This window comes from Camelus ferus, chromosome 5, assembly GCF_009834535.1.
Source record: "Camelus ferus isolate YT-003-E chromosome 5, BCGSAC_Cfer_1.0, whole genome shotgun sequence".
NCBI classification, from domain to species: Eukaryota; Metazoa; Chordata; class Mammalia; order Artiodactyla; family Camelidae; genus Camelus; species Camelus ferus.
In genome coordinates, this window is record NC_045700.1 from 28,382,706 (window position 1) to 28,397,873 (window position 15,168).

General features: G+C 44.4%; 1 protein-coding gene across 3 annotated transcripts in view; it reads left to right on the top strand.

Annotated features, from left to right (window-relative positions):
* LYPD6B (LY6/PLAUR domain containing 6B) overlaps nucleotides 1–15,168 on the top strand; it is a 175,053-nt gene that overhangs the window by 89,025 nt on the left and 70,860 nt on the right. Inside the window, exon 1 of one of the 3 annotated variants that reach the window (XM_014561706.2) lies at nucleotides 2,603–2,670. The exons of the other annotated variants lie outside the window; for them this stretch is intronic. The gene's annotated coding sequence lies outside the window, so the exon portion shown is untranslated. Of the gene's footprint in view, nucleotides 1–2,602; nucleotides 2,671–15,168 lie in introns of those variants that run through there. 3 annotated transcript variants of the gene reach the window in all.

A 15,168-nucleotide genomic window follows, 5' to 3' on the forward strand; every position in this document is an offset into this window, starting at 1 on the left:
TTTTCCTTGGTGCTCTGTTCCTGAAAGTATCCGAGGGAACAAGATACAATGAGAGTGAGTTTTGAGAAAGGCTATTTTCAATAGTTAACCAGCTACACTTGCCCTGGACTAAATGAAAGCATTTCCGAGGCTTTGGTGGAACCTGGCAGCTGGAGGCCAACTCCAGCACCTGGGGAATCGGGGTCTTCGTCAGCCTCTTAGCAGCTTCCCTGTTAGAACATCACTTCCCAGATGGCAGCGGGTCCATGAGACAGCTTATTTTATGCCACTGGATTTTGTTTTCATAATGGCAAATATCTAACAGATACTCACGGAAAGATCTGATAGTGCTCGTAGGCTGGGGCATTAAGTGAAATGTGTGAATTAAGGGAAAGCATCCAATAGAAAACAAATTGTGAGGATCCTGCCGTCAACTGAGGGCTTCAGCACGCCCGAGCCGGGTGTGGGTCCTCCCAGTTCTGACGAAAAACTTGCCCTCGCTGACTTGGAGGCTTTGTGAGGAAAGGGTTATTTTGTGGGAACAAATGTCGGTATCGGAATACAGGTGAGAATAAGCTAATGGATATCTGCTTAATTAAAAAGTATTTTTAAACCAGCTTCCTCTGTGAAGATGGAATAGCGCTAAGAAGTACGAAGATGTGGCTGCTGAAGGAAAGAAGATTGATTTTTGCTGTGATCCATGGGCTGAGACAGGAGAGAGAAGACAATTAAAAGTCCTTTGATCCAGCAACATCATTATTTAAATGTTTTTAAAGGATGTCCTTTCTTTTAAGTTGGAGAATCAATTAGTAGAGAGAGAGACTGAGTGGTTAAGGGTTCTGAATCTTGAGAAAGGGTAGGAAGCAGGTATTTACTGAGCATCTGCTTCTTCCCAGGCATCCGTAAAGAGTGCTGAGATAGCTTTCTTTTCCTCTGAACTCTTGTGCTATTTCTATGAGTCAGAGAAGGGGAAGCTGGATTATCAAGGTTAAGTAACTTGTTGAAACTGTGCAGTTAAAATATATATATCAAAGCCAGGAATGAAGCCATTTAAGTGTGTTCCGAAACTCAGGCTGGTGTTAATTTTTTTATTTTAAACCTGCTCCAGTGGCTTCTCATTTGCACCTCAGGGACCCACAGGGGCTTCAGAGCTATTACAAGGGCTTTGTTCAAGAGCACATCTGGCATTATCTGTAATACAAAAATGCCTCGCAGTCATGTATGTCTGTATTTCAAAAATGTGTAGCCATTTTGAAATTTCCCATTAAAGATTTATTTGAAAGCATTATATCTAGAATACAAACTCAACAAGACCAGAGATTTTTTTGTGTGTATTCTGTGTGATGTAACTCAAGTGCCCAGAACCAAGCTCAGCGTAGCAGACGCTCAGTTAGTGTGTGTGCGGGCCGAGAGTGGAGGAATTGTTACAGTTCTTTAAATAAGCCATGTTTAACTTAGACAGCTTTCTGGGTTTTTGTCTTCATTATGTCTTTTAGTCAACTTTCTATTAACAGACATTTAGTTTGTTTCCAGTTTCTTCTTTTATAAGCAATACTTAGATATGCTACAAATACATTGTTACACCTTTGTACTTTATAAAGAAATACTCTATTATTTCATTATAATAGATTACTAAAGATGGAATGCTGGGTGAAAGGAATACATATTTTAGATTTTGAAATAACCTTTCTGTGGGCAGTTTGGCATAGTATATTGATGACACTACCTCTGTTAGCATGGAAAATTAACTCTTTCGCCTCCACCTGGGTGACAGTAGGAGTTATCAGGCTCTTTGCTCTTTTAATCTGTTATTGAATCCCAAAATTTGGTAGGCTTATTGCTTCCTCTAAATTTCTGATCATCCTTCTTAGACGCTAGGACAATGCAGTGTGGCTCCTTTCCTCCTGGGTTGAGAGAGTATGTGTGATATTATTATTTAATGAAGTTATTTTTTTAAACCCAAGTCATGTTCTCTTTCCTACTCTCTGCACCGCTATTTGAATATATGGACTCTCTCTTGTCATTGGTAAGTATGTGCCTAGAGAGAAAAAAATGAGTCTATAATTGATCGTATATCATTAGCAAGTGGAATTGGACCACTTGTTGAGAGAGCATGGATGTATTTCTAAAGCAGATTTAACCCCTCTGGGAATGATCTGCCATTGGGAATGTGGGGTCTCGTGTTCCGAGCTCAGCCAGCAGTGCAGATGCATTGAGGGTCCATAGTATGTTCCTGTCGACTGTGAAGCTTGCGGAGAAGGAGCTACTGCCGGACCTTGATCGTTGCCCCATAAGCAGGTGTGAATGAGAAGATCTGTGTGTGACCAACAGGTCTTTCCACCTTGTAAGGAGCGTAAAAGGCACTGACTTATTGTTGGCCTTTGCTTTGCATGGGTCTTCAGCAGAGGATTTTAAAGAATTCACAGAAGCACATGCTCAACATTCTCCAAAACAAAGTCAGCAGTCTGCATCTTCTGAAGTAGATAGTGTTCTCTGTCTTAGTCACACACGAACACTGTGCAAACAAGTATACAGTTGACCCTTGAACAACCTGGGTTTGAACTGCATGGCTCCACTTACGGGAGGATTTTTTTCAACAGTCAATAACGCGGTACTACATGACCCACCGTTGGTTGGATCCATGGTTGGTTGAATCTGTGGATGCAGGATTGTGGACACAGAGGACCAACTGTAAGTTACAGATTTTCAACTGCGTGGAGGGTCAGTGCCCCTCACCTCCTTGTTCCTCTTTTTGCTTTGGCTACCAGGAAGTTCTGAATGACATGTAAATTCTAATAACGCATTTATTATTTCTTCAGTAAAACATACATGGAGCCCCTATTCCGTGTCAGGTACCGTGAAAGTGCAGTGATTCTGAGCTCAAAGACCCATTGTCAGCCTTCCAGAAGAGGAATTTGGGTTCCAGTTTGAGGAGGAATGGTGTCTTGCCCGCTCGAGCCCCTTGATATGGATGCTTGCCCCAGAAGGGGAGAGCTTTTCCCATGGAACGTGACCCGTCTTCTCTCAACTTATTAGCACTAGAAAGGAGGTGGCTCATTTTCCTCTCAGGTGGAGACAAAGGCGGCCCTTGTCCCAGGTGAAGGGCCTTGGGTGACTTGATTAGTGCACAGCCTGGTCTGTGCAGGTTTTCAGATGGAGACCATCAGATATAATCTGCCGCCTCATTAGGTTGACACTGTTCTGCCCCCTCTTGTAATAATGTCACTGAGCACTTAATAATCTAGGTAAGTGCTGTAAGCATACACTGCAGAGGTAACCCAGGGTTAGCAGCGACAAATGCTCGAAAAAGCAATGTTTTCTCATTCCTGGCTCTGTTGAAAATATCACACACCTAGAGGTATAATAATTGGCTAGGTTTAAATATTAGAGGAGCAGTACTTGTGCGGCATTGTAACTTTTTAAAAATCTGATTCAGACTTGCAGATTTTCAAGATTGAGGGGACGATGAAATAAACTGGCTGATTGCCATGGAGTTACAGAAGAGAGTTCATTTATTCTAGAGAAGGCAGAAAGGGGCCCTTAAGTATTTGAAGAGATATAAGAAGGACAATATGTATTAACTCTTCTCCTTTTCCAGTTGTTTCCAAAACAGGAGAAACAGAAGTCTTATATGGATTCAAGGAGTAATTAGGTTGGACTATAAGAAGAACTTCCTGGCTAGAGACTAGAAAAGCCGTGAGTGAAGAGTGGAATGGGCTCCCACATTTCACACGTGTGTGTGTGTGTGTGTGTGTGTGTGTGTGTGTGTGTGTGTGTGTGTGTTAGTCTTTTAATAGTAGGCAGTTATTTTCTTTGGAATTGGACTCCAGAAGCTGTTTGTTGGGCTGAAACTAGGCTGTGTACTATCTCACAGAAGTGTATAACCTGCCCCTAGAGAACCATGCACTGGACAGGTCATTCTGTGTACAGCTGGTTATGAGCATGTGGTGGGGAAGAGCTGGGCACGGTGGAGCATCTGGCTTGGTGCCGTACGGTTAACACCATCTTCTCTCTGGGTCAGAGCTGGGTGACTAGGGTGTTTGTGCGAGCTTGTGACTCAGTGCTTAACAGGGTGTGGGGCTCCCTTAAAGAACCACGGTGGTGGTGGGGGGTGCCTTCAAAGCTAAACTGTCTGGAAGGAGCAAAGTGGAGAGACTACTTTCTGTCCCTATGATTCTCTGACAAATGTTAGCACCGTTTCTCTAGTAAGTGAAGCTCAGAGGTGGTAAGTGGGACAAGTCCAATAGAGGGTGAATTTGATAGGCATCAGGGGCATCCTTCCAGGGGATGGGCTGCTGGATCCTAGATCCTCAAGGACTTCACTAGATCCAATTTACTTGCTGGACCATGAGGTTCCCATATGCTTAGATTCAAATAACATCACTGAAGTTATCCTTGCTTTGAGAATACTTCTGTAGCATTGGGTTTTTATTCCCCATGCTGTTGGGAAAGGTTTCCCCTAACTTTAATGATTGGATGACCAAGAAAATAAATGCTGGTTCTGAACCTGTAACATGTTAGCCTTGTGAATTTCAAACATCACCACCAACAGCAACAGCCAGCATGGAGGTGCAAGTTCTTTCTCTGTTTTTGAGTCTGCTCTTCCTCCAGAGAGAACTTCTCTCTGTTTGTCTATCTTTGAACATCGGCTACACGTAGAAGATGAGAAAAAGCTGCAGTTTGAAAAAAATAAACATGTTAGATGGGGTTTGGCTAAAATATACATAAAGCTATGCTATAGATTTCCCATCTGCAAGTTTTATGTGTGTCACGTACATTTATTTAGTACCTGCTGTGTGCTACTAGGTACTGGTGGACAGCAGTAAACCTTGTCCTCATGGGGCTCACCTTCTAGTGTGGGAAGCAAACAAAGAAGCAATGAAAATCATGTCAGGTGGAAAGAAATTAGGGTAAGGAGGTAAATCTGAGTGAATCCAGGGAGTAAGCCTGGGGGAATGTGTGGGAGGGATGCTGGGGTGGTGGTGGGTGGGGTGGGGAGGTGATACCATTCCAGGAAGCAGGAATAGCACCTGCCAAGGTCCTGAGGTAGGGCTAGAATTTCCTTGGTATGTCCTTTGGGAGTCAGATGGGGAGAGAGATCAGAGAGGGAGCCAGGATTCATTAAGTTGGTTTGCCACAGAAGGCAGCAGTCTTCCATTTGTTTGCACTGCTTCTGCCCTGCAGTTTGTGACTGAGCACTTTTACATGTACCAGTCAGGTAATGAACCTCCTGAAAACCTTGTTGAACATGTTTGCTGGTTTAATTGCACAGACACGTTAGCCCTGACAGTTCATCAATAAAGGAATTTAAAGGGAATGTGCAAAGGAATTTGAAATACCTGAGGTCTATTAGGCTCATCACTAGAGGCTTCATTTTAGTTAGACGCTGTATTTTAAATGAATGATTAAAATGACTAGTGGCTCTTTGCCTGTTTATTGTTTGAACAGTAATACACGAACATGGCAAAAATGCAGGTGCTCTCTTTTAGTTAAAATAAGCCTTCCCGGTCTCCTAGTGCTTCCAGAAGCAACTACTGTTAGCAGATTCTGTGAGGCAGGGTATGTTTCCAGAATGAAAATAGGTATCCTTTCCCTCTACAAAAAAAATTAGCAGTCGTGACTCTGCACATTGTTTCATGTCTTGGAGATCCTGGAGCTCTACCATCGTAAACATGGCGTTGCCTCATTCTTAATACTCAGTTATCTGAGAAGACCACAGTTTCATCATCCCCACGTGGATGGATATTAAGTTTTTTTTAATCTTCTGCTATAACCGTCAATACTGTGATTTAGATCCTTGTACACTGTTAACACATTTTTAAGGGTATCTGTAGGAAAAATTCCAGGAATGGATTGGTGGGCAAAGGGGAAATGTGTATTTTAAATTTTGATATTGCCAAATTCCCTCCCACCTTGGCCAAGAGTCCATGTTTTCTCACATCCTAACCAACACCTTGTAATGATGCTCATTGTATGATATTTTTCTTATATTCTTCTGTATCCTTGCTGCTCTTCTGTGTAGTTGTTCTATCAGTTGTTGAGAGGTCAGTGCATTTCTTAAGGTCTTCTCAGAATGCATCCTTCCTCTTTGAAGACTAAAATGTTTTCTGAATTCATAAGGAGCACTTCTTATCTGATTGACCAGTCAATACACCATGGGGTTATGTGACCCTACTGTCCCCCCTTATATTTTTAACACTTTTTGTCTAAGGTTTTTGAAATATTTATTTATGTATTTATTTATTGTATTATTTAATTATTTTTTAAATTTTGGTGGGGGAGAGGGGAAAGGTAATCAGGTTTCTTTATTTTTAGGGGAGGTACTGGGGATTAAACCCAGGACCCCATGCATGCTAAGCATGTGCTCTGCCACTTGAGCTATACCCTCCCCTACTAAATAAGTATTTAATTTATTTATTTTTAGTTTTTATTGAAGTATGATTGATTTACAATATTAGTTGCAGATGTACAGCTAAGTGATTCAGTTATATATGTATTTTCAGATTATTTTCCATTATGTTAATACAAGATACTAAGTATAGTTCCCTGTGTTAAACAGTAAATCTTTGTTGCTTATCTATTTTATGTTGGTACTTTGTATATGTTAATCTCATGCTGCTATTTTATTCCTCTCCTACCCTTTCCCCTTTAGTAACCATAAGTTGGTTTTGTATGTATGTGAGTCTATTTGGTTAATGTATTCATTTGTATTTTTTTTTAGGTTCCATATAAAAGTAATCATACAATATTTGTCTTTGTCTGGCTTCACTATGTGTAATATTCTCTAGGTCCATCCATGTTGCTGCAATGGCAATATTTCATTGTTTTTTTTGTGGCTGAGTAATGTTCCACTGTATGCATACGACATCTTCTTTATCCAGTCATCTGTTGACAGACACTTTGATTGCTTCCATGTCTTGATTATTATAAATAGTGCTGCTGTGAACATTGGGGTGCATGTATCTTTTTGAATTAGAGTTTTCATCTTTTCTAGACTTATGTCCAGTTTTCAGCTTTTCCAGATCAATTTCCAGGAGTGAGGAATGAGATTGCTGGATCATATGGTAGCTCTGTAGTTTTTCAACCTAGAATTCAAAACTGAGACTTAAAAAAATTTTTTTTATTGAACTATAGTTGATTTACAATGTTATGTTAGCTTTAGGTTATAGCAAAGAGATTCAGTTATACATATACATATTTGTGTGTGTTCAAATCCTTTCTCATCATAGATTATTACAAGATACTGAGTATAGTTCCCTGTGCTATACAATAGGTCCTTGTTAGACCTTTATTGGCCTTTATATGTTGAGGTATGTTCCCTCTATGGCTACTTTCTGGAGAGTTTTTATCATAAATGGTTGTTAAATTTTATCAAAAGCTTTTTCTTCATCTATTGAGAATCAAATGTCTTTTATTCTTCAGTTTGTTAATGTGGTATATCACATTTATTGATTTGCAGATACTGAAAAATCCTTGCATTCCTGGGATAAATCCCACTTGATCATGGTGTATAATTCTTTTAATGTATTGTTGAATTTGTTTTGCCAGTATTTTGTTGAGGATTTTTGTTCATCAGTGATACTGACCTGTAATTTGTGTGTGTGTGATGTCTTTGATTTTGGTATCAGAGTGATGGTGGCCTCATAGAATGAGTTCAGAAGTGTTCCCTCCTCTGCAGTTTTTTTGGAATAGTTTTAGAAGGGTAGGTGTTAACTCTTCTCTAAGTATCTGAAAGAATTTGCCTGTGAAGCCTTCTGGTCCTGGGCTTCTGTTTGTTGGAATTTTTTAAATTACTGGGTCACTTTGGTGCTACTGGTAATTGGTCCGTTCATATTTTCTGTTTCTTCCTGGTTCAGTCTTGGGAGATTGTCTAGAGGCCTGTCTGGAGGCGGCTATGGGATCAGGGAGTCTTCAGGTAGCCTGTCTGCTGATGGGTGAGGCAGTGTCCTCTCCCAGTGAGTTGTCTGACCTGAGGCATCCCAACTCTGGAGCCTCCAGGCCACTGGCTGGGACCAGGTCTTGGTGCTATGAGCCAAAATGGCAGCCACCAGGAGTGTGACTGAATATTCCCAAATGCGACTGCCACCACTGTCTGTGTCCCCAGGGTGAGCCACAGCTGCCCTCTGCCTCTCCAGGAGACTCTCCAAGACTAGCAGATAGGTATGGCCCAGGCTTCTATCAAATTACTACTTTTGCTTTGGGGCCTGGTACACATAAGATTTTGTGTGTGGCCTTTAAGAATGAAGTCTTTATTTCCCCTAGCCCTGGAGGACTTCTGCATTTCAGCTCTGCTGGGACTTCAAAGGCAGATGCTCTGGGGACTTGTCTTCCTGGTTCCAGACCTCAGGGCAGGGAGGCCTGACGTGGGGCTCAGAACTCTTGCTCCTGCGGGAGAACCTCTGTAACATAATTATTCTCTAGTTTGTGGGTTGCACGCCTGGGAGGTATGAGATTTGAGTATATCACAAATCCACCCCTCCAACCCATCTCATTGTGGTTCCTTCTTTGTGTCTTAGTTGCAGCTCTTTTCTGATAGGTTCCAGTCTATTTCATTGACGATGGTTCTGCAGACAGTAGTGACTTTGGTGTGCTTGTGAGAGGGGGTGAACTCAGGGTCTTTCTGCTCTGCCATCTTGCTACTCTCCTTCCTTCTGTGTCATTTCGTTTGCTTTTCATTGCTTCTAAATTGGTTTTTATCTTGGCAGTCGAATTGTCTAATTTTGACTGGTGCATCTTTATGGTTTCTAGTTCCTTGTTACAGTGATCTGCATTTCTATCGATAATCTTTCTTAATTCCTTTAGTACTTTTATTGCCTCTCTTTTGAACTCAGGGTCTAATAGACTGGTGATGTCTGTTTCATTATTCAGAGGATTTCTCTTGTTCTTAATTGGGAGTATTTCCTCTGCTTTTTTGTTTTACTTAACTTTCTCTGACTCTGCGAATTTAGGAAAAACAGTTATCTCCTGTAGTGTTGAATGGGTGTTTTTATGTGGGAGTGTAGGCTGTGTGAGTCGAGTAATTTTGGTGCGGGGGCTGGCTTTGGTATGGGTGCCAGCCGCATCTTCCCTCAGGGTGCTGCCTGGTACCCCTTGATGGGGGTGTGACTGGTGGTGTGATGCCCAGAGCCTGCACTGGATGTTGGGTTCTCTTACTTGCTCTGTGGCTGTCACTACTTTGTTGGGGGCAGGATTGCTCCCCAGATGTTGGAGTAGAAGCCCTGAGGGTGGGGTTCTTTCAGGCTCCGTTGTCCTTGAGTGTGTGCCCTGCCCCAAAGGAGGTGACCGCTGAATCAAGTGAGGCCCACGTGGTCATAGTGAACCTGTGTGCCCCTGTGCAGGCATCTGTGTCTCTGCCCCGAAGCAGCCCAGGGTTTCTCCTTAATGTCCGTCGCAGACCTAGTGCTAGGCTGTGGTGGACATCAAGTAGGTGGTGGTGCTAGTAGATGGAGCTAGAATGCTCCCACTGGGAAACGAACCTCCGTGTACCCCTCCCCAGGGGCTGTACACCCCGAGATGTGGATTTCTGTGGCACCGGACCTGCCCCCACCACGCATGTGTTGACAGTGGGTTCCAAGGCTGGACCCGCCCCTGCCGAGTGCCCCCTGACAAGCGGGGTTAGCCCCGGGCCTCCTGGCTGTCTCTGCGCAGCTGGACCAAATCTCTGCCCTGATCTCGTGCCAGACTGCGGTGTGGAGCCGGGGGGTCTGGGGCGTTGGCCCCTTCAGTGGGGTGAGGCGGCAGCCACCAGCACAGGTCTCTCTCTGCCCTGACTGTGTAGCAAGCCGGCACGTGCCCGCTCCTCGCAGTGGAGTCGAGGCTTCTCCAGCCCCTCTCTATGTCCCAGTGCACTTCCCATCAGGCAAGGGGGCCTCCCCAGGGCGAGGATCTGCCCATGGGGCCTTCTCTCCTTTACACATCCCTCCCAGGAGCGCTGGTCCTGTCACGATGCCTTTTATTTTTTCCATCCTACCTGTTTACTTCGAGATCTTTCTTGTAGCTTTGGCTGCATAGGAGATCTTCTGCCAATTTCCCACTGGTTTTCCATAAGAATTGTTCCACACTTAGATATATCCTTGATGGGTTTGTAGGTGGGGGGGGGGGGAGGTGAGCTCCATGTCTTCCTACTCTGCCATCTTGATCCCCATCCCTTTCCTTCACTTTTAAAAGCAAAGCTACATTTCTGCACACTTCAGCTGCTTGGGACAAGCATGGTGAATTATGGTTTCTAGAGGAATGATTTCTAGTAGTAATGATTTGAAATTCCCACACCTGTACTGTTGTCATAAATAGTTGACTGACTTCCTGACATGCAGGCTTGGTCTGCTCTGGTTCACCTTACAGGCTCACCCTATACTCTCAACCCCGCTGCATGTTAGAGCCTCCTGGGAAGCTTTTAAAAAGTACTGATGTCTTGGCCCCACCCAAGACCAGTTAAATCAGAATCTCTGTTGCTGTGGCTTTGGGCAGTGGTCTTATTAAGAGTTCCCCAGGTGAGCTGATTGTCTGGGCAGCGCCCCGGCTGGGCAGTCACCTACGTCCGGTCTGCAGGTCCTGTGCTCGGTCTGGGGAGGCACAGCGGAGGAAGGTTCTTGCGTTTTCTGGGGATGTGGTCCCAAAGCATTTACTGAGAGCCTTACACCTGGGAGTCAGTTAATATTTCTTAACTGGTTCATCTAATCACAGATAACTGAGGAGCTGCCTGGGATAAGAGTGAAAAAATTTAGGAAGGAAAAATAAGGGAGTTGGAAGGTGGCAGCCCAGTATCTAATTAGGAAAATAAGAGAAACCGCATCCTTAACATTCAGCCCTTATTTTTGCCACCTTCGTCTTTGCTGTGTACTGAGCTTACCTATCTGTACCCCTATGAATATATTCTTATTACCTGCATTCTCTTGGACTGACTAAAATTTTCAAAACTTACCTTTTCTTTCCCACCAGATTATAAGCTACAAATACAAATTAAATTCTTTAGGGACTACCCCTGTTTTTAAAAGTTAATAAGCTTTTTATGTTAGAATAGTTCTAGATTTTAAGAAAAGTTAAAAGATAGTACAGAGAGTTCCCACATACCCAACTCCCAGTTTCCATTATTATTACTATCTTACATTAGTGTGGTCCACTTGCCACAATTAATGACCCAGCAGTGATACATTATAAGTAACTGAAGTCCATACTTAGTCACATTTCCTTAGTTTTTCTCTGATGTCTTTTATCTGTTCCAGGAGCCCATCTGGGATACCACATTACATTTAAGGACTATCTTTTTTTATATATATATATTCACAAATCCATTTATTTTCCAGCAAAGTTTAATTGGTAGCTTTATCTCTTACATGACAAGAATATTAACACACTTTAATTCCCCTTTGTTTTTCCACCCCAACTTCCTGGCCAGTGTTTTGTAAGTTTTGGTTCCAACTTTTTTTAAGGAATGTACATGTCAATGAGTTTATAATCCCTGCAAGGACATTCAACGGGACGTGGCTATTCTTGATCTTCTTGTGCTGAGGACATGAGTGAAGACCACAGGTCTGCACGACCCAGTTTTGGCTGTCCCATTTGATGCTTTTAGAATTTTGTCTTTTGAAGTTGCAAAATGATTTTCTCAAATCACTCCACCTTCACCCCAAAAGAATGGCAAAGAAAATTAACTGTGGGTGACAAAAACTTGTCATTTCAGTCTCAGTAGTTTCTAGACCCAGATATCTCCATCCAGTTGCCTCTTTTTGGGGGAGCATAAAGACAGAATCATCGTGAGATGCAGTAAATAACAGCGGTAGGGTTTAATTGTTTTTTAAATTGCAGTTATAACTAATTAAATGCTACGATGTGAACAACCGCACAAGAATATGTAACAGATTTCTTGGTGCCATCCCCACTTTTGATAGGACTTTTGAAAAGGCTAGCTTACGGAAATACATAGTGAGCGGTTATTTTATATTTTACACAGGAAAGTGAAAAACCAACCTGAAAAGTGGCAAGAAATGAATTTTTTTTTCCCTGCCCAGCTGCTTGTTGTAGGTCACTTAAGCCACCATACATGGCCTAGGGGCCTAAGTGTAGTCAGTGGGCGTGACTAGATGAGGTGAGATCCATTCAAACTGGAAGACGAGGAACATCTCTGTAAGGTGTCATTTGCACCTGCTCCTGGAAGACGGGCAGGAGTCTTTCATTCACCCTGCATTTGTTAAGCTTCTCCCATCACTGTGTTAGAACTTGTACCCCAGTGTGAAACAAGCTATGACTTTTGCCTTTGGGGAGCTCATAGTGTGGTGGGGGGTGGACTGACTGATGCATCAGTGATTGCACTCTGGTTAGTGCAGGGGATGGCAAACTGGCCCGTGGCACCTGGTACTGTATAACCCATGAGCTGAGAATGATTTTTATAAAGCAAAGAGGAAACAGGGATGGGTATGGGGTCTCCTAGCATTCCTTTTTTTTTTTTTTTTTTTTTTTTGCATTTCTAGCCAAGCCCCTATCTGGTTCTGTGGGGAAAGGTCTAAGGTTTAAGGGTCAGAATCACAGACACTCCCAGGGCTACAGAGACAGAGGAAGGACAGTTAAGTAAGACTGGAGAAGATGGAGAAGTCACCCCCAGAAGAGGAGATACTACAGGAAAAAACATCTAATTCCACTTGCTAAGCCTTCAAATACACCAGCTTTTATATTGTCCATCCCTGATTTTTTTCTTTTAAGAGTTAGTTCTTCTTTCACTTGCTCCTTATAAAACGTGGCTTTGCTTGTTCTTTTTGTCACTGTCCACTGATTGTGTTCCCTGCAGATGGGGCTTCAGGGGTTCGTGGCCCCCCTAAACCGATGCACATGTGCATTTTTCTGGGAGAAGCATGCATGGCTTTCATCCGATTCTCTAAGAGGTCCATCATTCAGAAATTTCAGAAGCACAGTTTTAAAGTGGGTTTCTCAGAACTAGTCAGGACCACTGATGGTGGGTTCTGATCAGTGCAGAATTCAGCAGGGGGATCGTGAGTTCCCTTCTGTCAGTCCAGGCCAACAACTGTGCGGCCTTGTGTACACACAGGACATTTAGTAAGAGGCTCCTCTCAAAGTACTCTGTGCGGGGCTACAGGAGCAGTTTCCGTAGGGACATGAGGGGTACTGGAGGATGTTGGTCTGGATACTCAAGAGAATGGGGTCTTAAGATGCCACCAATTTATCTGGAAGATGGTGAGCCCAGGTGCAGGTGGGTGAGGAGGAGACCCGGGGAGGGAGGATGCTGGCTGATGCCTTTCAGCAGCTGTGAGGAACCACCTCTGAACCTTCCCAACTTACTCCCTTGGCTCCGCACTTGTCTGGGAGGGTTGCCGGGAGGGGCCACACCTTACAACAGTCCCTAGGAGAGAGAAGAGGACAGACTTACGGGCCGGCCTCACTCCTGACTCCTTGTCACGTAGGTGAAGCAGGTGAAGCTTTATCCTGTGAGGCGCTAACTCTACCTCCCTTCATGGTGGCCTTCCCCAGCCCGCGGGACGGCTCGGGAAGCTGGGTCCCACGCTCTGCAGGGTGTGGGTCTGGTCAGTCCAGAAGGGATGACCCAGTGAAAGTGGGGATGACCGTCAAAAGAAAGAAATCTTTAAAGTGCTCTAAGGAATCAGAAGGTGCGCAAGGTTTGTTTCTATCAATAAGAGGCAGACCTCCAAGGAAGCATCAGGTCGGGGCAGGACCTTCTCGGCAGAGGAAACCCCTGACAGAGGTGACAGTGGAGAGCATAGGGAGGGGAGGGAGACACCCCACTGAGTCTGTGTGTTCACCCCGCCTTCTCTGCACCCGTCTGATACTTCTTCAGCCTCGGTTCTGTGCCAGCGGTGGTACGAAGGGTGAGCAAAAACAGACACGGTGTGGTCTCTCACAGAGCTTAAAACCCAGCGTGGGAGACGGATGCTGATCACACCATCATACTGCAAATGTCAAGCTGCAACTGTGTTAAGTGCCCCTAGTAGCCTGCTCTGTTTTACCCAGTGAGAGGTCAGGTAAGGCTTTCCAGGCAGAGTGGCTCGTGATCTGAAACAGAAGGGACTAGTAGGGGTTCCGGGCGGGAGGAGGAGAGGGGAGAGCTCCCTAGGTCGGGACACATGATGTCCAAGGGCTCTGCTAGGATGGAGCCTGGCAAGTCTGAACACCAGAAAGAAGGCCAGTATGACAGGAGCAAGCAGAGCACGCAGGAGGGGAGAGGATATAGGGGCTGAGGCAGCCCAGGCTGTGTGAAAAAGGAGTTGCACCTCTCCCAGAGAAGGAATGGGAAATTTTTGGAGGAATTTAAGTTGAGAAGTGTTGTAATCAAGTTAGAGGTAATTTGGAAGGCCCAGTCAAGAGGACCCCCAGATACTTAAGACCCTCTCAGCTTCAGATGGCCATGCCAGAGCTGTGGCTGTTGGAGCCATTCCTGGGACACCCCACATTTTAACAACCCCAAGGATAGATGAAGGAAAAGCAGCTCCAGGAAAATCCTTGCAGCAGCAAACAAAAGGCGCTAGAGATCTGGGGGCTGGTGACTGTGGGAGACCCTTACACTTACTTCTGGCCTCTAGGAACATTTTTCAAATGCTGCAAAGCTTTTTCTAGACTATTGCCTTTTCAGATTTCCTAGCAACACTGTCAGGTAGGGCGTGAAGCTCAAGATGCCTGCATGGAAAGTTCCAGAAGTGAATCTAGAATTCAGGCCTGCTCCTGAGGACCCATCCCACGGGTGGCAGTGCTGGGTGCCAGTCAGGCCATGGGCCCCTCCCACACAGTCCTGGGCCCGGACTCTACCCAGAGCCTGGGCGGCCGCAGGGCCTCAATATCTTTCCCTATGTGTTGCCTCACATTCTCCTGGAACCTTACTGTGCCCGGGGCCCCAGGAACGAGTCTGCATTCAGGGGCTTTGAAGATGGTTGTACGGCCCCAAGCTCTGCACATTTAAAGCAAAACACGACGCCAAGCAGAAACCCCACAGTGAAGCAATTTGAGAAGGAGCTTTTATCAGTCCAACGACCAGGTTACCTTTGGCTTGTGATAAACAGAATAATGCAACTCATTAACCCAGGAGAAAGTATCTCTGAAGGGCAGGCTTTTCTGTCCCTTAAAAAGCTTTGAGAGGAATTTAAATGTGTTCTCATTTGGCAGGAGTTTATTTATGTATTGTGATTACCTCCCGTCAGGGCAGATTGTCTGATGCTTTAGTGTGACTGC